This window comes from Macaca mulatta, chromosome 3 (assembly GCF_049350105.2).
Source record: "Macaca mulatta isolate MMU2019108-1 chromosome 3, T2T-MMU8v2.0, whole genome shotgun sequence".
NCBI classification, from domain to species: domain Eukaryota; kingdom Metazoa; phylum Chordata; class Mammalia; order Primates; family Cercopithecidae; genus Macaca; species Macaca mulatta.
The window spans coordinates 77,585,161-77,585,924 of NC_133408.1; the positions used below are offsets into that span (position 1 = coordinate 77,585,161).

Sequence of the window (764 nt, forward strand, 5' to 3'; positions counted from 1 at the left end):
AAACCCTAAAACAGCTATTATAATTTTTAAAAATATACTCGAAGATTTAAAGGAAAACATGAACATAATTAAGAAAGAAATAGACTATATAAGAAAGACCCAAATGGAACATCTAAAAGGAAAAAAATACAAAATATGGAGTAAAAAAATCACTAAGATTTTAAAAATTGACAGCAAATTAAACCCTAAAGAAACAAAGATCTATCAAAAGTTACTTTTTGTGGGGTGGAAGTTTTTAAAATAACCTTTAACTACTTGGGCTGTTTTGGAAAATAAAGAAAAGACCACACATAACAGTGGGCTATATCCCTTAGTATAGTTCACCACTATTTTGTGGCTTATATTACATAAATGAAAAAGAAAAAAAGGAAATAAAGATCAATGAGCCTGAAGTCATAGCAATAGAAAGGATTGAAACTAAAGCAGAGAGTAAAAAGAAAAAAAACAAGGAAGATAGAGGAGGAGGAGGGGAAGAAGGAGAATAAAAGTTTCTGTGGCCTGTGGAACAACAGCAAATGTTCTAACAGCTGTGCTGTTGGAGTTCTAGAAACTGAAAAGAGAAAGAAAGGAACATTAAAAATTAGTGAAAGAAATAATGGCTAAAACACTACCAAATTTGATGAAAACTATATACCATAGACCCAAGAAGTTCTATCAACCCAAAGCTAGATTTAAAAAAGACATACATAGACACAAAATAAAAGTACACTATAATTAAATTGATGAAATCATTGATATAAAAACCTTAAAAGTGCCCAGGATAA

The 764-nt window shown here is 29.8% G+C and overlaps 1 non-coding gene across 1 annotated transcript; it reads left to right on the top strand.

Moving 5' to 3' along the window:
- The first annotated feature begins 201 nt into the window (after positions 1-201).
- LOC114677234 (small nucleolar RNA SNORA4) lies at positions 202-345 on the top strand. Its single transcript, XR_003728525.2, has one exon. It is a non-coding gene; the product is annotated as a small nucleolar RNA SNORA4 (small nucleolar RNA).
- The last annotated feature ends 419 nt before the right edge of the window (positions 346-764 follow it).